At 40.3% G+C, this 25,987-nt stretch overlaps 1 long non-coding RNA gene across 1 annotated transcript; it reads left to right on the top strand.

Annotated features, from left to right (window-relative positions):
* The first annotated feature begins 389 nt into the window (after window positions 1–389).
* LOC147320371 (uncharacterized) lies at window positions 390–19,960 on the top strand. Its single transcript, XR_015131149.1, has 3 exons — window positions 390–585; window positions 19,668–19,696; window positions 19,828–19,960. It is a non-coding gene; the product is annotated as an uncharacterized LOC147320371 (long non-coding RNA).
* The last annotated feature ends 6,027 nt before the right edge of the window (window positions 19,961–25,987 follow it).

Below are 25,987 nucleotides of genomic sequence, written 5' to 3' on the forward strand. Positions count from 1 at the left end.
GTTTAGGATGACATGGAGATATAACACTCATGCACCGTGAAAATTATGAAGGTCTAAATATGTATCAAAGGGACTCACTGAACAAACGTACTTAAACCAGCTACTGTGACCATTGCGGCAGAGCAGAATGAATGATACTGATGGGTACTGTGAGGGTTTGTAGTTAAATTCCTGCTCTTACAGGATCAGTGAGTGTCTGTTTAAAGATTATTAACATACTTTTACATCACTATGGAACACCAGCATTTCTGCACAGGAGAGAACCACCTGCCTTAATCTACCATGATGCTCTGTGTTATGTTGTCATGGCAATATGAAGTCAAATAAATACAAATGTAGAAAGATGCACATTTGAAGGAGGACAAGAAGACAGCCAACTGGAAGAGCTTTTGAAGCAGGAAAACTTTTCTGGACTTCTCTTAATTTAACTGGAAATTTTGCTAATACAAGTCAAGGAGGAAACAAGGAGGCAGGTTGGATTATATCTGAGGACAGGACGCATGAAGGAGAAGCATGAGGAGAAAACAGCAGAGCGATGGTGCAGAGCTAATCGTGGATCAAGTCAAGGAAGCAAGCATCAAAACTGTGAGTAAACATAACACACAAAGAGTTACAAATTACTGTGCTGATTAAGGAAACATTAAATTGGGTTAGTTTGAAGTCTGGAGCTTAAGGTTTGTGGGTTCAGTTGGTCTCAAAATTGAGGAAAGACAAAAAAGGTTTCTTTTGAAAGGTTGTTGGAGGATTCTAACTGCCAGAAATATCTGGGTGTGCAACTGCTTTTATTTAAAAAACAAGTTGAATTTTATTTAGTCACATTGGAAAGGGAAGATTGGAGGATCAGGACAATAATGTGGCCAAATTTACTGTTTCCTTAATCAGAACAATAATTTTGATCTGAACTAGAAATGTTGAAATGGGTTATTTTCTTTCTTCTCTACTGATCACTGTGTTACATGTAGAGTTACTTGTCAGTCTACATTAATGTTAATGGTACTTTTAAAAAATAATGCAGTTTATTCATAATTTTGTAGAAAAAGGCTCTGCACCTGTGAAAAAAGAATAGGTATCCACACCCCCAAAATCACTGTAGATCAGAGTAGCTAAGCCCTGGTTAACTGCAATTATATTACAGGAGATGAAAAATATTGGAATGATTGAAAGAAACAAAGATTGCTTTAGGGTTTGAAGATTCAACTTTCTTATTGAAAGAGACGAAAACTAATCTATGTGTGACACTGAGAAAAAAACTGAAAGCTTAAAAGACCTGGACGTCCAACTGTTGTTATACAAATGTGCAAACTTGTTTTAATGACATTAGAAAGATAAATCAGATGTTTAAAAAGGTAATATATAAAAAAGATTTTTATATTACTTGAAAAAATGATGTTGGTTAGTGCGGCTGTATTTGGAAAAACTGCTGGGTCACTAGTAAGCTGAGATTTAATGTGATAAAATGAGGATAGGTAATATAATCTACACACTCGCTATTATTGTTGTAATCCATACACAAAGTTAATATTTTATAAAACATCAATCATGATTGGTGATCAATGCAAGTTTTAAGCAATAATATTTATTTGCATTCACAACTAATTTACAAAATATAAAAAAGAATCTTGTTTATTTAAGAAAACAAGACGTTTCTGACTGACTTCAAACTTTGAGCTGTAGAGGAGATTGATGAGCACGCAATAAAGTGAACTTTTTAGGGAGAGTTTGCCATCAACTCAATTTTTGATGATAGACAACCTAAAAAAATGAGCGTTTCTTGGACACTGATGTGTGGAAAGATCACATGATTATAAACCAGATGAAAATTGACTTCAAACTTTTGAGCTGTAGTGTAGATTGATTACAATGAAAGCGTATAGTTATCTATTACAGAAGAATGTATAGAAGTATAAGGACAGAGAGACATTATTTAATGTAATATCACATGAAGTTACAAGTACTTTGCTAAGCAAAATTAAATGAGGTTAGGTTGGAACTTGAGACGTTTACACAAAAGGTTCAGTTGGTGATGCATGAAAGAAAATTAATTTCTTCTAAAAATCTTTTGGAGATTCTGATGGTAAGAGATGAAAAATATTCAAAGAGTGAAACTGTTAAAAAAGTGAAGGTTTTGTGCAGCTGGGTGTTGCAGCCCCTTTAGAGGAAAATGTCAACTTGCTTTAATGAGGTTAAAAACAAAACCTGGGACGATCCAGACACATTTATTGTTTCTTTAATCACCACAATAGTTTGAATTTGTGCTAAAATCTCTTAAAAAGCTGTTTTGAGTGATAAGTTTGGCTTTAATGTGTTAAATTTGCATTAGATAAGACAATGTACCACTGAACACAGGAGGGATTATTGCTGAAAATGGGTCTCTGAACACCTCTGTAGATATTCTATTCAAAATCATTCATGATTTGTGATCAGTGTTAATATTAAGCATTTATATGATTATTTACTCTTTTGATTAATTGCTGTGATTCAACATGAGACCAAATGTGAGTCTATTCAGAAAACAAGACATTTCTAATTCACCTCAGACTTTTGAGCTGTAGTCTACATTGTAATTATAGTGTACGGTTATTGATTAGAGAAGATGATATGAGACTATCAGGAGAGACTGTTAAAAAGTTATGAGCTGTCTTGATGCAGAGAAAGTGGAGTTTGTCATCCTTGAGCTGCTGCCAAGATAGGCATCAGGTAGGATTGAATGATGCTCTGGCTCTGTGGTCAAGTTCAGACATAGGCTTTAAGCAAGCATGAGCCACTGATAAGCGTGATAGATTACAGCTCTGATAGGAGAAAGTCAATGAGCACGCAATAAAGTGGACTTGTTAGGGCCAGTTTACCATCAGCCTTGCTAAAGTTGAACTTCATTTGTATTTAAAAACAGACTTTAAACAAAATTCTTATTTGAAACTGGTGATAAAATCCAGGTCAGACACAGTTACATACAAACATACAGTACACACTACTGCTCAAAAGTCCCTGCTTTTAATAGAAAATTGGCTTTAATGTAATATCACATGAAGTTTATCAGTAATGTTTTCACAGCTTTAATCAAATCATTCATCATCCATAAGTTGTGATGGAAAAATGTCTGCAAGTGTGCAGGAGCCCATTTTTAGAGACAATCAGTCCTGTGTTATAATGTTAATTGAAGTCAAAGGAGCTTGCAAAGAAAAGCATCTGGACTTCTTTAAGTTACTTGAAGACGTTTCACCTCTCATCCGAGAAGCTTCTTTAGTTCTGAGGTCAAATGGTGGAGAGTCCCAGATATAAACCTAGTGGGAGTATCCCCCCACAGAGGGACAAAAGGACCCCCTGATGATCCTCTAATCGCCTGAGCCAAGGTGTGAAACTGGGTGTGGGTCCCAATCAGTCACAGTTTCGGGTGAGTTCATTGTGAAACCTGGCCCCACCTTATCATGCGAATTCCTGAGATCAGATGGCCCAGGATGTGAGTGGGCGTTAAGGCGTCTGGGAAGGGATCTCAAAACTGGATTATAGATGGAAGAGAGTTGGTGTCGTAAACCACCGCCTCTGTTCAAAGATGGTCGCTCACAGTGGACATAGATGGCTTCTTTCACTCCTCTTTCAAACCATCTGTCCTCTCTGTCCAAAATGTGAACATTGGCATCCTCGAAAGAGTGTCCTTTATCCTTAAGATGCAGATGGACTGCTGAGTCTTGTCCTGTGGAGGTGGCTCTTCTGTGTTGTGCCATGCGCTTGTGAAGTGGCTGTTTGGTCTCTCCAATGTAGAGGTCTGGGCATTCCTCGCTGCACTGTACAGCATACACCACATTGTTAAGTCTGTGTTTTGGCGTTTTGTCTTTCGGGTGAACCAGTTTTTGTCTGAGCGTGTTGCTGGGTCTGAAATGCACCGGGATGTCATGCTTGGAGAAAACTCTCCTGAGTTTTTCTGATACACCGGCTACATAGGGGATGACAATGTTGTTGCGTCTGTCTTTCTTATCCTCCCTCGCTGGTGTCTGATCTTCTTTTCTGTGCCTCTTTGCTGACTTTAAGAACGCCCATTTAGGATAGCCGCACGTTTTGAGTGCTTCCTTTACATGTGTGTGTTCCTTCTTTTTTCCTTCAGGCTTAGAGGGAACATGTTCTGCCCGGTGGTGTAGGGTCCTAATTACTCCAAGTTTGTGTTCCAGAGGGTGATGGGAGTCAAAGAGGAGGTACTGGTCCGTGTGTGTGGGCTTCCGGTAAACTTCGATGTTGAGGTTGCCGTTCTCTTCAATGTGCACGGCGCAGTCCAGGAAAGGCAAACAGTCATCCTTTGTGTCTTCCCTGGTGAACTTGATGTTTTTATCCACAGCGTTAATGTGCGCAGTGAAGGATTCCACTTCTTGTGTCTTGATTTTGACCCAGGTGTCGTCTACATATCTGTACCAGTGGCTGGGTACTCTTCCTTTGAAAGAGCCAAGAGCCTTCCTTTCCACTTCCTCCATGTAAAGGTTGGCTACAATAGGTGACACGGGGGAGCCCATGGCACAGCCATGTTTTTGTCTGTAAAAGCCTTCGTTGTATTTGAAATATGTAGTGGTGAGGCAGAGGTCTAACAGTGTGCAAATCTGATCGGGTGTGAAGTTGGTCCTGTCCTCCAAGGAGCTGTCTTCTTGTAGTCGTTTTCTGACAGTCTCCACGGCCTCCGTGGTGGGTATGCAAGTGAAGAGAGAGACTACATCAAAGGACACCATGGTTTCATCTGGATCCAGGGTAAGTTTCTGGACCTTGTCGGTGAAGTTCTTGATGTGGTGTGGGGTGTTCCCCACGAGAGGAGCAAGGATGGTAGCATGGTGTTTAGCAATGTTATAAGTGGCTGAGTTTATGCTACTGACTATGGGTCTGAGTGGGACAGCTTCCTTGTGGATTTTAGGAAGTCCGTAAATGCAGGGTATGGCATCCCCTGGGTAAAGGCGGTGATATGTAAGGCGGTCAATAATTTTGTCCTTTTCAAAGTCTTGAAGGCAAGCTATAACTTTCTTTTTGTAGCTGCTTGTGGGGTCTCACTTTAAGGCTTCGTAGGTATTGTTGTCACTGAGGAGAGTAGTGATCTTTGTATGGTAATCTGTAGTGTTTAGGACCACGGTGCATCTTCCCTTATCAGCTGGTAAAACAGTGATGTTGTGGTCTTTGCTCAGGGAAGCGACAGCCTTCTTTTCCTGTATTGTGAGGTTGGATGGAGGGACTTTGGCACTGGAGAGCGTGGCTGAGACTTTCATCCTGATTTGCTCTGCTTCTGTCTGTGATAATTTATTAATCCGTATGGCAGATTCTGTGGCTGTGATGAGGTCCACTATGGGCAACTGTTGTGGAGAAATGGCAAAATTGAGTCCTTTGGCTAATACTCTCTTTTCAGGTTCAGTGAGAATCCTGTCTGAAAAGTTCTTAACCCATTTCTCCTGACTGACTTCAGGTGTGTTTTCTTCTCTGGGTTGTGTAGGTTCAGGATGAGGAGTGTGTGTTTTTGAAAGCAAGGTGTGAAATTTCCTGCGTTGTCTTTCTTTTCCTCTAGAGTGTTGCGCCCGCTGAGCCTTGTCCACAAACTTGTAAACCTCTTCTAAGATTGGAGAGGGTAGAAGGGTTTCCAGTTCCTGCAGGGTCTGGCTGATCTTGATCTGGAGGGCATCTATAGTGAAATGGACCTGTCTTATCCTTTCACTTAAAAGGTGATTTTGTGCTCTCTGTAGAATCAAGTCTGCTCTGTATCCCCTGACAGTGGATCCAAGGTGCAGGCTCTTAGGAACAACTCTGCATTGTCTACATCTTAGGTTGAAACGGAGATGGTTCCTATAATCCGCTAGTTTCCTTGATTCCCTTTCATACTCCTGCACCAGTTGAAGGGTGTTCCACCCAAAATGTACGGCAATATGTCTGTGAAGGTTCTCAGTCATCCAGGTCATCGTAGTCAAAGGAGCTTGCAAAGACCCCCTGATGATTTGATTAGAGGATCATCAGGGGGTCCTTTTGTCCCTCTGTGGGGGGTTACTCCCACTAGGTTTATATCTGGGACTCTCCACCATTTGACCTCAGAACTGAAGAAGCTTCTCGGATGAGAGGTGAAACATCTTCAAGTAACTTAAAGAAGTCCAGACGCTTTTCTTTGCAAGCTCCTTTGACTACAATGACCTGGATGACTGAGAACCTTCACAGACATATTGCCGTACATTTTGGGAGAGACACCCTTCAACTGGTGCAGGAGTATGAAAGGGAATCAAGGAAACTAGCGGATTATAGGAACCATCTCCGTTTCAACCTAAGATGTAGACAAAGCAGAGTTGTTCCTAAGAGCCTGCGCCTTGGATCCACTGTCAGGGGATACAGAGCAGACTTGATTCTACAGAGAGCACAAAATCACCTTTTAAGTGAAAGGATAAGACAGGTCCATTTCACTATAGATGCCCTCCAGATCAAGATCAGCCAGACCCTGCAGGAACTGGAAACCCTTCTACCCTCTCCAATCTTAGAAGAGGTTTACAAGTTTGTGGACAAGGCTCAGCGGGCACAACACTCTAGAGGAAAAGAAAGACAACGCAGGAAATTTCACACCTTGCTTTCAAAAACACACACTCCTCATCCTGAACCTACACAACCCAGAGAAGAAAACACACCTGAAGTCAGTCAGGAGAAATGGGTTAAGAACTTTTCAGACAGGATTCTCACTGAACCTGAAAAGAGAGTATTAGCCAAAGGACTCAATTTTGCCATTTCTCCACAACAGTTGCCCATAGTGGACCTCATCACAGCCACAGAATCTGCCATACGGATTAATAAATTATCACAGACAGAAGCAGAGCAAATCAGGATGAAAGTCTCAGCCACGCTCTCCAGTGCCAAAGTCCCTCCATCCAACCTCACAATACAGGAAAAGAAGGCTGTCGCTTCCCTGAGCAAAGACCACAACATCACTGTTTTACCAGCTGATAAGGGAAGATGCACCGTGGTCCTAAACACTACAGATTACCATACAAAGATCACTACTCTCCTCAGTGACAACAATACCTACGAAGCCTTAAAGCGAGACCCCACAAGCAGCTACAAAAAGAAAGTTATAGCTTGCCTTCAAGACTTTGAAAAGGACAAAATTATTGACCGCCTTACATATCACCGCCTTTACCCAGGGGATGCCATACCCTGCATTTACGGACTTCCTAAAATCCACAAGGAAGCTGTCCCACTCAGACCCATAGTCAGTAGCATAAACTCAGCCACTTATAACATTGCTAAACACCTTGCTACCATCCTTGCTCCTCTCGTGGGGAACACCCCACACCACATCAAGAACTCCACCGACTTCACCGACAAGGTCCAGAAACTTACCCTGGATCCAGATGAAACCATGGTGTCCTTTGATGTAGTCTCTCTCTTCACTTGCATACCCACCACGGAGGCCGTGGAGACTGTCAGAAAACGACTACAAGAAGACAGCTCCTTGGAGGACAGGACCAACTTCACACCCGATCAGATTTGCACACTGTTAGACCTCTGCCTCACCACTACATATTTCAAATACAACGAAGGCTTTTACAGACAAAAACATGGCTGTGCCATGGGCTCCCCCGTGTCACCTATTGTAGCCAACCTTTACATGGAGGAAGTGGAAAGGAAGGCTCTTGGCTCTTTCAAAGGAAGAGTACCCAGCCACTGGTACAGATATGTAGACGACACCTGGGTCAAAATCAAGACACAAGAAGTGGAATCCTTCACTGCGCACATTAACGCTGTGGATAAAAACATCAAGTTCACCAGGGAAGACACAAAGGATGACTGTTTGCCTTTCCTGGACTGCGCCGTGCACATTGAAGAGAACGGCAACCTCAACATCGAAGTTTACCGGAAGCCCACACACGGACCAGTACCTCCTCTTTGACTCCCATCACCCTCTGGAACACAAACTTGGAGTAATTAGGACCCTACACCACCGGGCAGAACATGTTCCCTCTAAGCTTGAAGGAAAAAAGAAGGAACACACACAAGTAAAGGAAGCACTCAAAACGTGCGGCTATCCTAAATGGGCGTTCTTAAAGTCAGCAAAGAGGCACAGAAAAGAAGATCAGACACCAGCGAGGGAGGATAAGAAAGACAGACGCAACAACATTGTCATCCCCTATGTAGCCGGTGTATCAGAAAAACTCAGGAGAGTTTTCTCCAAGCATGACATCCCAGTGCATTTCAGACCCAGCAACACGCTCAGACAAAAACTGGTTCACCCGAAAGACAAAACACCAAAACACAGACTTAACAATGTGGTGTATGCTGTACAGTGCAGTGAGGAATGCCCAGACCTCTACATTGGAGAGACCAAACAGCCACTTCACAAGCGCATGGCACAACACAGAAGAGCCACCTCCACAGGACAAGACTCAGCAGTCCATCTGCATCTTAAGGATAAAGGACACTAGAGCAGGGCGATATGGCCAAAAATATTTATCACGATATATATTTGAAAATTTGCGATAACGATATAACTGACGATATAATTGATGCGAGACAAAATACAACTCCACAACATTACTAGAGCAAAAAGACAACCTTCCATTTATTTTCACTTAAAGAAGAAGCTGGTTTTTATGTACATTAAAGCTTTATAAAAAATTTAACAATGCAAATGCAAATTCCTTGCTGAAAGTTTAACCAAAAGGCATTTCCAGTAGAAATGTGCTGACATATCCTGAGCATAACCATGTATAATATCCACTGAAGTTAAAAAGAGGTGCATTGCAACATTAAACTGCAGTGTGCAGTACGTATTTTTCGGACCATAAGGTGCACGGGATTATAAGGCACATTAAGCGAAACAAAGCAGTCAGATAACTCAAACTTTATTAAACTCATTCTTCTTGCTTCCTCCACTTCTGTACCATCCATCCATTCGCTTCCGCTTATCCTTTTTCAGGGTCGCGGGGGGCGCTGGAGCCTATCCCAGCTGTCATAGGGCGAGAGGCGGGGTACACCCTGGACAGGTCGCCAGTCTGTCGCAGGGCCAACACACAGGGACAGACAACCATTCGCGCTCACATTCACTCGCACATTCACACCTAGTGGCAATTTGGATTTTCCAGTTAACCTATCCCCACAAGCTGCATGTCTTTGGACGGTGGGAGGAAGCCGGAGTACCCGGAGGGAACCCACGCAAACACGGGGAGAACATGCAAACTCCACACAGAGAGACCCCGGCCTGATGTTGGAATTGAACTCAGGACCTTCTTGCTGTGTAGCAACAGTGCTAACCACCGTGCCACCGTGCTGCCCACTTCTGTACCATTGATTCATTAATATTGAATTCTCTGGCAGCTGCTCTATTCCCATGTTGTTGCAGTATATTAATAACTAACCTCGTATTGTGGATGGATTATCTCAGTTGTTCTCCTGACTGATGTTTGGTCCGTTTACAGCATCCTGCCATGCGATTGCATTTGTCTCTAACTATCAGGAACCTTAACATTAATTTTTATAAGTGGAAAAGTGTTAGTGTTCGTCCTCCAGCTTCACTGTTTATGTTATGCTAACATAGCTGTGTCGCTAGCGATCACGTAGCACATCATTATATACCAGCTAGCCCAACTTCAGTAACCCTACAAACGTCACTGCTGTTTAGTTTCCTGTCTTCATTTATGTTGGAAGTGATAGCAGAGCTGTACGTTTGAATTTTTTCAGAAATCTCTCAGTCAGAACATGCTATATCATGCTTAGGTAACTAGCGAAACTAGCGAGCTAACTTCCGCTAGCTTCCTGCTAACTTCTAACTCCGTTAAATGTAATAAATTTTTTTTCATGGATGCCTGGAAGTTAAACTTCATAGTTACACTTGGTAAAGCAGCAACGCTGATCGTTTTATTAAAGATGAAAGAATTTAGACAGTTTTTAACTCTCAGTGATGCTGCAGTGTTCGTTTGACCTGAAAAAGACGGAGTTTAGGACCCAGATTACTCCCAGATTTAAGAGCATCTTAGTCCGACAAATACGACAATAACGACGGCAGCTTGCATGTTCTGCAAAAAAAATGTGCTTTGTCGTGTATCTGACGGACAAACACCAAACCAGTTCCACATCACTGAAGTTGCACCATTTTTACAAACCAATTCTGGTTCATTTGTTTCACTCAACAATCAGCCATGTGCGTATGAAAACAAAGGCACTGCGCATGCGCGTTTTACTCATATTCTATCGCGATATTTCATTTTCCTATCGTTGCCTAACAATATTACCGGTATTACCGTGAACGGTATAATATGGCCCAGCCCTAAAGGACACTCTTTCGAGGATGCCAATGTTCACATTTTGGACAGAGAGGACAGATGGTTTGAAAGAGGAGTGAAAGAAGCCATATATGTCCACTGTGAGCGACCATCTTTGAACAGAGGCGGTGGTTTACGACACCAACTCTCTGCCATCTATAATCCAGTTTTGAGATCCCTTCCCAGACGCCTTAACGCCCACTCACATCCTGGGCCATCTGATCTCAGGAATTCGCATGATAAGGTGGGGCCAGGTTTCACAATGAACTCACCCGAAACTGTGACTGATTGGGACCCACACCCAGTTTCACACCTTGGCTCAGGCGATTAGAGGACCATCAGGGGGCCCTTTTGTCCCTCTGTGGGGGGGTTACTCCCACTAGGTTTATATCTGGGACTCTCCACCATTTGACCTCAGAACTGAAGAAGCTTCTCGGATGAAAGGTGAAACGTCTTCAAGTAACTTAAAGAAGTCCAGACGCTTTTCTTTGCAAGCTCCTTTGACTACGATGACCTGGATGACTGAGAACCTTCACAGACAATGTTAATTGAAGTTTATCAGGTCAGATGACCAATAGATGATAAGAAATATACTCTTACTAATTATTAGAGTTACAAGTACTTTGCTAAGCAAAACTAAATGAGGTTAGGTTGGAACTTGAGACGTTTACATAAAAGGTTCAGTTGGTGATGCATGAAAGAAAATTAATTTCTTCTAAAAATCTTTTGGAGAATTCTGATGGTAAGAAATGAAAAATATTCAAAGAGTGAAACTGTTAAAAAAGTGAAGGTTTTGTGCAGCTGGGTGTTGCAGCCCCTTTAGAGGAAAATGTCAACTTGCTTTAATGAGGTTAAAAACAAAACCTGGGACGATCCAGACACATTTATTGTTTCTTTAATCACCACAATAGTTTGAATTTGTGCTAAAATCTCTTAAAAAGCTGTTTTGAGTGATAAGTTTGGCTTTAATGTGTTAAATTTGCATTAGATAAGACAATGTACCACTGAACACAGGAGGGATTATTGCTGAAAATGGGTCTCTGAACACCTCTGTAGATATTCTATTCAAAATCATTCATGATTTGTGATCAGTGTTAATATTAAGCATTTATATGATTATTTACTCTTTTGATTAATTGCTGTGATTCAACATGAGACCAAATGTGAGTCTATTCAGAAAACAAGACATTTCTAATTCACCTCAGACTTTTGAGCTGTAGTCTACATTGTAATTATAGTGTACGGTTATTGATTAGAGCAGATGATATGAGACTATCAGGAGAGACTGTTAAAAAGTTATGAGCTGTCTTGATGCAGAGAAAGTGGAGTTTGTCATCCTTGAGCTGCTGCCAGGATAGGCATCAGGTAGGATTGAATGATGCTCTGGCTCTGTGGTCAAGTTCAGACATAGGCTTTAAGCAAGCATGAGCCACTGATAAGCGTGATAGATTAATAAGCATGTATAAAGTGGACTTGTTAAACAGCTCTGATAGGAGAAAGTCAATGAGCACGCAATAAAGTGGACTTGTTAGGGCCAGTTTACCATCAGCCTTGCTAAAGTTGAACTTCATTTGTATTTAAAAACAGACTTTAAAGAAAATTCTTATTTGAAACTGGTGATGAAATCCAGGTCAGACACAGTTACATACAAACATACAGTACACACTACTGCTCAAAAGTCCCTGCTTTTAATAGGAAATTGGCTTTAATGTAATATCACATGAAGTTTATCAGTAATGTTTTCACAGCTTTAATCAAATCATTCATCATCCATAAGTTGTGATGGAAAAATGTCTGCAAGTGTGCAGGAGCCCATTTTTAGAGACAATCAGTCCTGTGTTATAATGTTAATTGAAGTTTATCAGGTCAGATGAGCAATAGATGATAAGAAATATACTCTTACTAATTATTAGAGTTACAAGTACTTTGCTAAGCAAAACTAAATGAGGTTAGGTTGGAACTTGAATTGTTTACATAAAAGGTTCAGTTGGTGATGCATGAAAGAAAATTAATTTCTTCTAAAAATCTTTTGGAGAATTCTGATGGTAAGAAATGAAAAATATTCAAAGAGTGAAACTGTTAAAAAAAAGTGAAGGTTTTGTGCAGCTGGGTGTTGCAGCCCCTTTAGAGGAAAATGTCAACTTGCTTTAATGAGGTTAAAAACAAAACCTGGGATGATCCAGACACATTTATTGTTTCTTTAGTTTAAGTGGTTTAATTTAAGTCAATGAGCAAAGTGGACTTGTTAGGCAGAGTTCGCTGTCAGGGTTTAAACACTCCAACTTAATTTTGATGATAGACACAGCTAAAAAAAAAAAAAAAAAGAGCATTTTGTTGACACTGATGACATAATCCTGATCAGATACAGACAGACACATGCATACAACACACACTACTGCTCAAAATTTTGTGGTCAGATTCAAACATTCTCCTTTTATTAATAATTCACATTTACTTTAACATAATATAACAAAACGGTTATCAGAAATGTTTTCACAGATGTGTGTTTAATGAATCATTTATGTTAAATCACCCATGATGTATTAGGAAATGTCTACACAGTTATACATGGGCCCATTTCTAGTAACAATCACTCCTATGTTGACAGATCACATGGTTCTAAACCAGGAACACATCTGATTTAATCAGATTACAAACATCATCCATTACAAACTTCAACAACTTACTGTTTTTAATCCGCACAATGATTTCGGTTTGTGCTGATATCTTTGGAAAAAGGTTTCTTGACTGACAAGTTGAGATCTAACATTAAAAACTGACATCTGGTAACACGATGTACCAAATGAAAATGGGCCTCTGTAGATGTCATGGTTCTCTTGCCCTCTTTTGCTGGCCTGCTTCTTTCTCCCTCTCCTCTTTCGGTGTATGCCTGTGTTGTTGTCCGTGTGCTTGTCTTTTTTAGGGGATGCTCCTCCACCTTCCTGTCCCTCAGTCACTTGTGAACAATCAGCTGATTACTCGCCTGTTCCTCATGAGGTCTTCATGCTGGCTTCTAAACAACCAGATCTTTGCATTACCAAGGTAACGTATCATGCCACAGTCATGTCACATTTTCCATCAGTTCTTGCTTTTGCTCACTCTCTGTTTCTGTGCAGACCTGTGCAAATCCGCCACCATCTCCTCATTGAATGACTGGCGACCTGTAGCCCTGACCCCCATCGTGAGCAAATGCTTCGAGAAGTTGATCAGGGACTTCGTTTGCTCTGCACTACCCGACTCACATTGGACCCTTTGCGGATGACACTACAGTGGTGAGTCTTATCACCAAAAGTGATGAGACGGCCTACAGGGAGGAGGTCAGCACCCTGACCCACTGGTGTCAAGACAACCATCTCACCCTCAACGTTGCAAAGCCAAAGGAGTTGATAGTGGACTTCCGGAGGTGCAAAGAAGTACACACCCCCATCACCATCAACGGCGCTGCTGTGGAGAGAGTGAGCAGCTTCCGGTTCCTTGGTGTACATCTGGCTGAGGATCTTACGTGGTCAGGACACATAAACAAAACAGTGAAGAAGGCGCAGCAGCGCCTCTTCTTTCTCAGGAGACTGAAAAGATTCGGCATGAGCCCCCGCATCCTCAGGATCTTCTATCGCTGTGCCATTGAGAGCATCCTCACTAGATGTATGGCAACAGCACCGCTTACAACCGCAAAGCTCTCCAGAGAGTAGTGCGGTGTTCTGAACGGATAATTGGAGGTGAGCTTCCCTCCCTCCAGGACATCTACAGGAAGCGGTGCCTGAGGAAAGCGGGGAGGATCATCAAGGACTCCAGTCACCCCAGCCATAAACTGTTCAGACTACTTCCATCAGGAAGGAGGTTCTGCACTATCCGGTCCCGAACCAGCAGACTGAGAGACAGCCTTTTTCATCAGGCCATCAGACTGCTGAACACGTCATAGACACCTCAGCTTCACTACTGGAACTTCAACATTATGCACTCCACACTGTATATAAATGCCACTTGTTTTGCACATGTCTAACTACCAACCTCTGTATATTTTATATATTTTATTGTTTACTCTATTTCATTTGTAAAATATGTACACACACACACACACACACACACATATATATATACAGACACGTAGAAAAACACATTTAGTAATGCATACACTCTTATATTGTACATATATTTATTCATATAACTCTCAGATTTAGCCATTCTTATATTTTGCTTGTTCTTATGGTATTGTATTTTTGCACACCTCAGTTCCTTGTGAAGCTCGCACACAAGAATTTCACTCGCATGTATTGTACCAGTGTACCTCCACATGTGATGTGACAATAAAAGTGATTTGATTTGATTTAAAAGGAGATGGGGGTCAGGGTGTCAGCACCCCTGGCCACTTTACCAGTGTTTTTCCAATGTGGGGGGTTTACTGTAGAAATTGGATGCCAGAGACTATAACTGTAACTGCTGTGTGAAACTCTTCAGATCAGCCTTTAGAGTAGGACTGCACAGGATGCAGTGTGCTGATCTCCAGATGCATCTGTAAGGAAGATGGGTAATAAAAGGATTGTGTGAAATTTGGAAACATCTCTGCGTGATCTCTACCAAGACAAAAAGAATCAGAGAGACCGACGTTGTCTCAACAACACTTAGTAGATATTCCACTAAATCTCATTTGTGATTTATGATAAATGTTACCATTAATTATTTATATTTCTTTACGCTTCTGAATAATTTAGTAAAACATCAAAAAGATTTTTACTAAGATAAGACATTTCTAATTCTCTACAAACTTTTGAGCTGTAGTCCAGATTGCAATAATAGTGTATGGTTATTGTTTATAGCAGATGAAACAGAAGTATCAGGACAGGGTGTGAATAAAAGTTATGAGTTGTGTTGCTGCAGAGAAAGTTGTTCACTCTGGTGAGGTCTAATGAGTCTAATGGGAGGCTGAGCCTTCAGCTTTCCTGTCCCTGTCCTGTTTAACCAGAAACGCTCTCGTCTTTTAACATTGAACTCATAACTTTCCATTTTGATAAATCTTATAGCTACAGCTGGATCAGCTGACCCTGTCCCATCCTTTAGTTATGCTGTTATAGGCCACAACTGCTGATTCACTTCCCATCATGCACTGAGCACTTCTGTCTTTTACTCTCAGTGTGTTAATATATCACTACTGCGTGTCAGTAACGTTGGTCCTCTTCCTCCCATCATGTGTTTTGTCCTGTCCTCGTATGCTCTTGATTTGTTTCTTATTTTGCCTTTTCTGTCATCTCCAACCAGTTGCTCGTCCTTGAGCCTCATTCTGCCAAAGGTTTCTTAAAAGGGTTTTTTTTCCATCCCACCATCCCCAAGTGCTTGCTCATAGGGTAGCTCCAACTGTCAGAAAAAAGGGCTTTCACATTGCACGGGTTTCTAAAACTCTGTGCCTCTGTTTCCTGTCACACTGACTGTGAGCCTTTACTGTATTTCCAATGTAATTTAGAGAGAGAAACATATGTCAATACTAAGCTGTTAAGAGGCTACTTACAATAATCTGTCTCCTTGAACTGAAACCTGTATACAGTCTGTGATCAGCTGATCTTGGCCTGAGGTTTACTGCTTTCAGTGGATTTACACATCTGAATCCAACAAGATGTACACAGATGTTTCATGATTTCCATCCCATACACTGTCTGTTTAAGCCACAGATGTTAAACTCATTTTTACATCGAGGGCTACATACATGCCACCAGTGAAAATCTCCCGTGTAAAGTAGTTTAACTGCACATTTCATTTCTGAGCTATCTCAATATTGGAAAAAGAAGTGCAATTTCAACAGTATGTCTCAGTTTTCTCTACATGATAAAAAAAGATGCTGTGGTTGCTAATGAAAGAAATCTCTCTTGTCCTTTTGTGCAATACAAAAAAGTAATTTCAATATCCAGGCTGTATACTGCACTACCATTTTCCTCCCCTGGTGCCTGAAATCAGCTGGTTGTAGCTAAAATGCAAGTGGAACCGATAAGCAGGTGTCTTTATTAAATGTTTTTGTTACTACAAAGTCAAAATGTTATGATGGTTTCAGTATTTTAATGATTGCAAGCCCCGCATGTTTTCTGGAAGAAGAAATGACGATATCACTAATTAGATTATATGACATCCGAATCAGATTTTAGAGGAAGAGTTCGCACCAAAACTAAATGTTTTCACTTTCCTATGTCCTATAATGTTATGGCTTCATTCTAAGACATCTGCTAAGGAAATGCCGGCCTTCTCTCCAATAAAACTGAAAAAAAGAAAAGATTAAAATGCTAGTTTCTTCATGGCTCTTAAAGCAGCAAAAATCAAAACATTGAAAAACATCTGTTAAAACTGAGCAGCAATATCTCTTTGCAGAAATGATAAACTGGGGACTTAACACTTAAGGGCGGTTGATTGGGTGGGGTGCTCCAGATAACTGTTTTTGTCATGTAATTGGATTGCACTTTGTCAGGCCTCTACCCTAAGACCTGACCAACACCTGAAGGCTAAGCTTCCGCTGATCTAGCTTTTAGGGTCACTGAGGCACGCAAACCCCCTGCAATGGATCGAGCATTGAAAGAAAGTCAGACACAGGTTAAAGTACAGTGGCACTTAGAGTTCAAACGGACTGCAACCAGCAGTAAGAAAAACGCTGCAAAAGCACATAAAACACAACGCAAATAGGAAAAAGGAAGAACAAGAGGAAGGGAAGCGTTTCTGGGGAGACAATAACCTGACGGACCAGTTGCAGAAACCCAAAACATGGTAGGCGTGTTTTATCATCATTCATATGATGACGGATTTTTAGGCTAATAGTTAGGCTAACACACTTACCTCTCATCTTTTCTTTCCTCTGTTTCTTTCCAAAACTGATAGATCCTCCACTTCTTTTAAGTGTCTACCAGCGCAATTCTTAGCATATTTTGGTTCCTGCAACTGGTCCGTCGGATTATTGTCTCCCCAGAAACACTTCCCTTGTGTTTTTGGAATTTTTTTTTCCTATTTCTGCTTTGTTTCTCCTATTTCTGTTGTCGTTTTTCCTATTTCCGTTGTGTTTTGTGTGCTTTTGTAGGGCTTTTCTTATTCCTGGTGTTTTCTTAAGTTGCAGTCCGTTTGGCCTCTCAGGGCCACCGCAGTACAGTTCCAAAAAAAGTTGTTTTTTATTTAACCCAACAACATAGTTGGTTAAATTATACAAAAAAATCTAAATCTTGGGCCCATAAAAGAGGTCAAAATAACAGAACTCTACTCAAAGTTAACAGCAACCAATACTGATACCTCAAACAAACTGACCTCACTAAACGAGACAAAGGGGGATAACTTAAAAATCACAAAAAGGGGTAAAACACACAAAAACCTAACTGAGACCAAAACCAGTTATTTATTATCCTGTAAATTAAACCTTATATTTAAAGAAAGACAAATGTGAATGCAGTGTTGTGTGTAAGCCTCTACACTAATGTTACCACTGTGTGGCTGTAACTGCAGCCATCACACCGCCTGACCACGTTAAGGTGGTAATCTCTCAGGGGGGAAACAGAAAAACTAGACAACAAAAAGAAAAGAAATGTGTTTTGTGAATTTGCTTCAAAAGTCACTGGATTGAGAGCTGATGGCGTTTCACTGCATCCTCCACCAAGAAGCACTGTGCGCACAAACATTCCCCCCCGAATGAGTCGAAGCGATGAACCTCGTTATCAAGATAGTGAACAAAATAATTGCGAACGGGTTAAGCCACCCACCGTTTTGTTCATTGTTAGAAGAAGTTGACAACGCATATTCAGCTCTCCTGCTGCACAACAAAGTCCGGTGGCTGTCCAGGGGAGAGGTGCTGAAACGCTTCGCTACCTGTCTGGAGCATGTGAAAACGTTCTTGGAAAGCAAAGGCCTCCGCTATCCTGAACTGGAAGACCTTGATTGGTTGGGTAAATTTTACTTCATGGTGGATATGACAAGTCACTTGAACACGCTGAATACAAATCTACAAGGAAAGGGAAGCACGGCCCTGCAGATGCTGGAGAATGTTTTGGCATTTGAGCGCAAGATGACAGTGTTCGCAAGAGATGCACAAAAACGTACCTTCTCTCACTTCCCCTCCCTAAGAGAGTTCAAAGAAGCGAACAATGAAATAAATTATGAATATTTCCACCGTGCCATCATTGCAATGCAAGTTGCATTTGGAGAAAGATTCAGTGATTTCAGAAAGGAGAAACATACTCTCTCTTTCCCTGTCACACCGCTGGACATCGACCCATCTCTCCTGAACACAGTTGCATTCACCGGAGTATGTAAGTCTGATCTAGAAATTGAACTGGCCGACATAGCGGATAAAGATTTGTGGGTAAATAAGTTCAAAACACTGACGGCGGATCTTGAAGAAGTCGCCCGTCAGAAGGCTACGCTCGCTAAAGAGCACAAACGGAGTGATATGGAAAAACTCCCCCACCCGACAAACTTGTTTTTGAAACATGGGGTGCCATTCCTGACACATATATTAACATGAAAAAGTATGCATTTGGAGTCTTGTCCATCTTTGGCTCAACATACTTATGTGAGCAAGTTTTCTCAAGCATGAATTTTATAAAGTCCAAACACCGCTCCCGCCTCAAAGATGAGAGCCTATACAGTCCTGTATGAAGATCAAAGTCACATCTTACAGCCCCGACATAGGGAAGATCTCCAGCGAACTTCAGACACAGAAGTCACATTAAAATGGTAAGGACAATAGTATTTTACAAGCTATTATTTTTCAGCAAAAAAATATTTTAGATTTCGAGCTGATGTAGATTTTTTGTATGTTCAGGTGCTTCAGTTGATTGCTGGCTGAGCAAAAAACCCAAAGAGGACGAGAGAACACTGACATGGACTTGTCAAAGACTCTCCCAATTTTCTTTTTATTTTAAAAGCTGTTAAGTTGCAGCTAAATGTTTTATTTATATTAAAGTGGACTAGTTTTATTTTACTTTTACAAAAATATACGCCTACAGTTAACAGGCCTACAGTTAACAGTTTAATTTATTTCAAAGCAGGCCTACAAATGCACATTGCACTTCTGTTTGTTTTATTCAGTGGTTGTAACAGCTAAAATAAAAAAAAGGATGAAAAGTTAAATTATTACGTTATTTTTTTGCTGCTCCCTACGATTTTTTTTTTGGCAGAAGAGGGGCAAAATGGCTCTTTTGATGATAAAGGTTGCAGACCCCTGATCTACACTGTATGTAAATAAAAGTGCCTGTGTGACATCTGGGACACAGCTTTGACTAAGAACTCTCTTTTTGTTCTTAACTTATGGCTTTAAAAAAAATATCGAGATATATATCGTATATTGCCATCCAGCTAAAAAATATAGAGATATGAATTTTGGGTCATATCGCCCAGCCCTATGTCTTAATATTTCCAGACTGAGCTGTGGTAAGATCTTTTGTTTTCTTTCTTGTGTTTCAGTGACAGCCTTAGCCATCACAGCCGGGCAGGTAACAAACCTATTTGCTTATTTATTTATTTTTATCTCTAAAACTCATAGGTAAAGTCATACGTGTCAAGACATGTATTCATTGTGAAGCATCCTGATGATCAGTAACCAAGTGCTTCTTCCTGGTCTCAGGTACAGCAGTGATCTCTGCTGCTATTGTCCTGGGGGCTGTTGGTTTCACCTTAGTTGGAATAGCAGCTGCAGCTACTGTGGACAATGGAGGAGTGGCAGCAGTAGTGATGTGCGATACCACTGATTTCCTTCCCGATCCGATACCAAGTAAAATTCAGAGTAGTATCGACGATACTGATCTGATAACAATACTTTGTACAAAAACTTATTTTATTTATTGTATCTTTTATTGTATCTCAAATTATAGCGTCATAATGATTACAGGACGTGAGATTACTTGTTCTTATCACTTAATAATGCAGAGTTCATCATATAGAAATAAAAAAACTGAAGTTGTGCACTATTCGAACACCTTGCCTGCCTGCAGCACTAAAGGACTCCGTGAGAGACGTTTGTCTCGCCCTAGCAGCACCTGTCCCTGTCCCTCTCATCCTCTTCAGTTCGCCTCAACATACGCTAGTCATATTCTGTGATATGATTTACTCTGAGGTGTTTGACAAGGTTAGTGGTTTTGCCACAACACTTCACTTTCTTGCCACATGTATCGCAAACCACTTCTCGGCTGTTTGTGGATGTAAAATACGTCCACACACAACTCCAATTACGCTCAGCCATTGTTGTGAGTGCGCACGCCAGGGGCTGCGACACATTTATACAGCCGTATTTCGCACATGACTATGAAAGGCGTATAAGGAAGTAGTTCCTTCCAATGTAGACAATGCAAATAATATAGTTTATTTCCACTGTGTTCCTGTTAATGATAAACTACAAATTACTAAATTATCGATATTTTAATGTTAGAATCGATTCTAGAACATAAATGACTGGTATCGGAAGAATCGATATTTCAGTATCGATCCGCACATCACTAGGCAGCAGGTAGTGCGGTGGCTGTTCATGGAATGCAAGTTAGCTTTTAACAAACATATAATGATTACATTTCATTTAGTGGTCTTTTTTTTTTTAAACACATATCTCTATAAGCCTAAACTAACGGTGGCAATACCTCACCTTCAGACACAGTAGTAGGCAGTGTTTTTGAATGACTGCTTTCATTAATACGCACTATACGTGCTAGTCTACTTTGGTTGTAAGAGGTATACGTTGACTTTCTATGTTGTACAGCCATTATGGATCAAATTAGCGTCTAAATCGGGGTAGGCTATACGCTGGGACAAGAGGGGGCTTAAACAAACATCTTCCCCCCTTAACTCAAACTTTTAGAAGTTGAGAAAAATAAAAGATTACAAACTCAATATGGACAAGATATTTACTACAGTAGGTGAAAAGGCCACTGGAAAAGGCACAACAGAGATGATAGGTTTCACCTCTCATTTGCGCTTTCCCTCCGTGCTGTTTGTGCGCAGGCTCACACTGTATTCAGCAGACCACTCGGCAGTTAGTATGCAAATGAATTTCAATTTCTGTGGCAGCTTTTAAACACGGCATGTTGTACTCTCTCCCACATGCCATATTATTCATTGTTGATCTACACACGTCTGTTGGTGCCACCGACATCGCATGCTTGTACGTCATTGTAATGAGATATTCTCACAAACAAAATCACGGTTTAGTAACGCAGCATGCTTATGAGAAAGTAACAGTAATCTATTTTTAAAAAAAATGGTAATCCTTTACTCATTACTTGGAAAAAGTAATTTGATTACAGTAACGCCCATCTCTGCTGGCAACTTACTTAAACTGCGTTCTTTTTTTTTTGCCTGTCGTGTTCAGCACTGTAGCAATCAGAATTATTGTCTGAAAGCCAAGAAAAATGCCTAAAAGATTTGTTTTTTCAAGTGGATCATTACCGCTTTGCCATACTGGTCCACTTGATTGATCGTTATTATTATTTATTTATTTATTTAGGAACTTTTAAATTATTACAATCTGAACAGACATGACTGGGGGATAGGAAAGGAAAAGACGTAGACAAGAGAATTTCAATAAAAGGAGAGGGGAAAAAGACAGAGGGGAAAAGGGACGGTGAGAAAGGACACTAAAAAATCCACTGGATCATCGGCTGGAAAAAAAAGAAGAAGAAAACAAGAAAATTAGGACAGGAGGCCTAATGGAAGGCCTCTGTCCTATCACCTCATCCATGAGGGCAAACCAGGGCCAACCAAAATCACTACTGATTGGTGGGCCATTAATGCTGAATTCTTTCGCAGCTGCTCTATTCTCATGTTGTTGCAGTATGTTAATGACTTACCTCGTATTGTGGATGGATTTTCTTAATTATTTTCCTGACTGAAGTTTGGTCCATTTACAACATCCTGCCATGCGATTGCATTTGTCCCTAACCATCGGGAACCCTCACGTAACTTTTATCAAATGGAAAAAAGTTAGCATTCATCCTCCAGCTTCACTGTGTTTATGCTATGCTAACATAGCTATGTCGCTAGTGATCACGTAGCACATCATTATATACCAGCTAGCCCAACTTCAGTAACCCTACAAAAGTCACTACTGTTTAGTTTTCTGTCTTCATTTTTGTTGGAAGTGAAAGCAGAGTTGTATGTTTTAATTCTTTCAGAAATCTCTCAGTCAGAACATTGTATATCATGTTTAGGTGGAAACTAGCGAGCTAACTTCATGTTAACTTCTAATTCCATTGAATTTAATAAATTCTGTTTTCATGAATGCCTGGATGTTAAACTTAATTGTTACACCTGGTAAAGGAGCAACACTGATCATTTTATTAAAGATGAAAGAATTTAGACAGTTTTTAACTCTCAGTGATGCTGCAGTGTTCGTTTGATTTTGGGACACCCTTATTGAAGTTCACTAGGACAAGTGCGAAGGATTCAAGCACTCGTTTTTGTCTGAAACAGATGTGGAGAACTTTACACATTTGGTTCTGCAACTATTAAAAATGTTAACAAACAATAAGTGTTTTGTCAGTGCTTTAGTGTTTTTGTACCTTTACATGTTGGATGCTGGTGTGAATTGCTCCTAAAGCCACTGTGACACTTTTAAAGCACTCATCCAACATCTCCAACACAGAAAGGTCAGAGCAGGATCTGATGGAATATAGATGAAACATTTTAACATGGGAACAAGTCAGTTTAACTACAAACTTAGAATAAAATAGAACTTTATTAATCCTTTGGGGAGGTCCCCTTAGGGAAATTACGATTCCAGCAGCACAACACCAGGTCCCACTAAATGCAAATAAGAAAAATTACCAAGCAGGTACAAATAATTAAGAACAGCAGCTTAGCATCTTCATCTATCATGCTGCACTGTGTTAATAGCTGTGGTGACAGAGGTATCTCTAACCCCCTTTTATGTTGAGGCCATGGTGGTTTTCATGATGAGTGACGGTGTATCTGATGTCCTTGTGTTGGTGTTGTTCTTGCATCAGCATAATAATGCTGATCCAGGATCAACATTGGTACTGACCAATTATTTTTTGTGCTTGTTTATATGAAACTCTATTCTAGAACAATTGGTCAGCATAAGTGTTTTCTTTATTCATTTATACAAGATAGTAAATACATTTTCAAGTTAGGTTTGCTGTTTAGTTTAGCCTAATTAGTTTATGTTGGTTTGCCAGAGATAGTTTAAAAGGATTAGCCAACTTCTTGGCTTCTGCTGCTCCTGCTAACTGAAGGCTCAGACATGATCACTGGTCAGTTGTGATGTTGATCCTGGACCATTATTGTTATGATGACGTAGAAACAACACCAACACATGATCTATTTTTTGTGATACTTTAACTTCCTCTTACTGATATCAGTTAAAAATAAATAACTACACAGTTCATGTTCACTATATTTCACTCTCGCTTTTGCACCTCAGCAATAAATGGTTAATGACAATGAATTAATTAATGATTGAACAACAGGGCAATTACTTTTTTACACAGGCCCAGGTAAGTTTGGATAGCTTTCCCCCCCCCCCCCCCCTTCACACAAATACTTTTACAGCACTGCACCTGGAGTGAAATTGGAGTCAGCAATGGTACATTTCTCAAAAACCTCATAATTTATTTGTATTGGTTGATTGATTGATATACTTTATTTGTCCTGAGGGGAATTGTTTTAAATTTATTTATTTTTATTATTGTATTTGCTAACTCTACTGCTGTTAAGTCATGTGTATTATTATTATTATTACTTTTGTTATCAATATTTATGATTTTAGGGATAATAGCCGGGCTCAGTTTCAACCCTACCCCTTGCATCCTCTATCCAAACTATCCTGACATTCTTGAACCTAAGCACAACCCATAGTTTCCAACAACACAATGAAGCTGCTTCCACTGGCAGTAGGAAAGGACAGGAACTTTCTAAGGCTGACAACTTAAAACGTTATTTATCAGCCGACAATGATTCCCCGAAGTCTAAAAGACAAAAGAGAAGTGGCACAAGGTTTCCGAGAAAGGGTGCCGACGTTTTGCCACAGATTTAGCTGTATGGCTTAGCCGTTAAGCTAGTTGATGCCTCCGTTGTTGTCCAGCGCTGTTTCTACTATTTTAAAATGGGTATGTTTGTATTTTGGGTCATTTTTGTTATGTCACCAGATTGCTGAGGTGATTGACACATCTGTTTCACCCAAGGAAGTGAAACAGATGGAAGTCTTTAGGACCAGCAACAGATGGAAAGTAGTTTGAGTTAAATAAGGATTTGTGTTTGTATAAATGAAGACTGTTGTTTACTACTTTTACTTACTATCCTGACAGTGGATCAAAATGACGACACAGAGGAAGGAAAAGGAAAAGAACACCAAAATACAGAGGCTAAGACATTAAGCAGAAGTCAAAATTACTCACCAGAGTTGTCTTCAAAGAGAAAAGGACGCGATCCTCCTGTCAGAAAGACCTGGCACAACTCTTTGGATCTCTCTCCTCCCAGAAGTCGGCAGGACTCCCCAGACTTGTCACCACCGAGGCAACGTTCAGAGAAGTCAGAAAAGGTGCAAAGTAAAGGTGAGTGATCCAATTAAATTGTAAAGCTGGTGTGGCAAGTCAATATGAATAAAAGTAAAAAACAGAGGACCATTTAATATGAGTTTTTTTACACACATACCATGATCTAATAACAAATCTTTCATTTGTATTCTAAAGGGAGGTTTTTCAAAAGTCATTACAAAAGAAAAACTCCTCATTTAGATAATAATAATAACGTTTGACATGATTGCTAATATCAAACCTCTGTGGTTCCCTCACAGATCAACTTATCTAATACAAGAAATTAACTGTCCTTGTCAGACTCAGACTTCAACAAAAGCAAGCTCAGCTCATCCTTAAGTAATCCTTAAGTAGAAAACGCTCACCGGATCGGTCAGCGGTGGCTAAGAAGGATCAGAATAGACATGATTCAGACTCTGAACAGTCACCCCCAAAGAATAGGCCCCTGAAGAGAGACGCCTCAGACTCTGACCAGTCTCCTCCAAGGAGGCCCTCAGAAACCAAACAGTCTCCACCCAGGGTGCGGCCACTGAGTAGATGGGACTCAGATGGAGGTTTATCACCACCTCGTAGGCCAGGCCAGTCACAGGTAAGCAGACTGTGTTGGAACAAAGAGTAATGTGAATGTAATCTGATTCTGCTCAAATGACTGTGTTTTTCATTGTTTTGCTATTATACCCAGAGTCAAAGAATGCTATCTGGTGGAAAGACAGGCCTGGTTTCTGTGGATATTTTAAGGAAATAGCAAGAGGAGAACAAACAAGCAAAAAACAATCAGCTACTTTAACTTTTCCTCAACTTTTCGCTCTTGAGATATTTTTACACCCATCGATGGAACGGCTTCATACAGCTTTGCACCTCATCTCAGCATATGATTTATTTTGTCATATTTTATTTAGTTTTAAAGTTCAACAATGAATTTCTACCGACTTACCCATTCATCATCTATGACTAAATGATGAGGTAATGCCCAGACGTCAAATATTAATGCCAAATTCACCTCTCTGCTGTCATGTCAAATATCAATGCCAGACTCGCATTGATATTTACATATACACATGCACATATACATATGTGTATGTGATAGATTGATTATTTGTTGAAGTCCATAATGGAGTAAAAAGTTGTGGTTAAAAGTTACCCAATATATTATTCAATTTATTTCAAATATGTAAATGTATAAACAAGGGTAAAAGAAGTCCCATTAAGAGACGTAATGTAACACAGGCTAAAATAGTTAAAAGA

The sequence above is a fragment of the Aulonocara sp. 'chitande type north' Nkhata Bay genome, linkage group LG10 (genome assembly GCF_057382095.1).
Source record: "Aulonocara sp. 'chitande type north' Nkhata Bay isolate Kocher_YH1m ecotype deep benthic linkage group LG10, A_spYH_male_GT1.1, whole genome shotgun sequence".
In the NCBI taxonomy this organism is placed as follows: Eukaryota; Metazoa; Chordata; class Actinopteri; order Cichliformes; family Cichlidae; genus Aulonocara; species Aulonocara sp. 'chitande type north' Nkhata Bay.